Here is a 534-nt window from a genome sequence, read left to right as displayed (position 1 = left end):
TCGTCCGATTTAGTCCATGTTTGTGATTCAGTGAGAAGAGGGTGATTAAAATTTTTGATGTTACGGAGCTTCTTAGTGGCCGTCCATAAGGATTTGTCAGTAGTCATGAGGTTTTGAGTTAAGTTAGTTAAATTTTGTATTTTAAATTTTTTAAGTTCTGTTTTGAGTTTTTTTGTTAATGTAGTATAATATGTTTTATCTGTGGGGTATCTAGTCCTGTGCCACTTCGCTCTTGCTCTGCGTTTTTCTTTTAATAAGATGCGAATGTGCTGTGGTAAGTTAGTACGCATAGTATTAATTATTTTACTGGTCGTCGTGTTGTCGTGTATGCAAATTCTTATAGAGTCTGTGAAGCTTTTTATAGCTTCATCAATGTCGTGTTTAGTTTTAAGTGGAGTTTTTAAGTCCAGTTTGTTTTCCAAATCATTACGAAATTTGTCCCAGTCAATTCGTCCTTTAATCAATGAGGGAGGAGAGGGCTTAGGAACGAAGCTCGAATGTAAGGAAAGGATAACTGGACTGTGGTCTGAGGAA

Source organism: Halyomorpha halys, unplaced genomic scaffold (assembly GCF_000696795.3).
Source record: "Halyomorpha halys isolate HHAL.00 unplaced genomic scaffold, Hhal_1.1 Scaffold337.1, whole genome shotgun sequence".
In the NCBI taxonomy this organism is placed as follows: domain Eukaryota; kingdom Metazoa; phylum Arthropoda; class Insecta; order Hemiptera; family Pentatomidae; genus Halyomorpha; species Halyomorpha halys.
Note: the sequence above shows the minus strand (reverse complement) of the source record.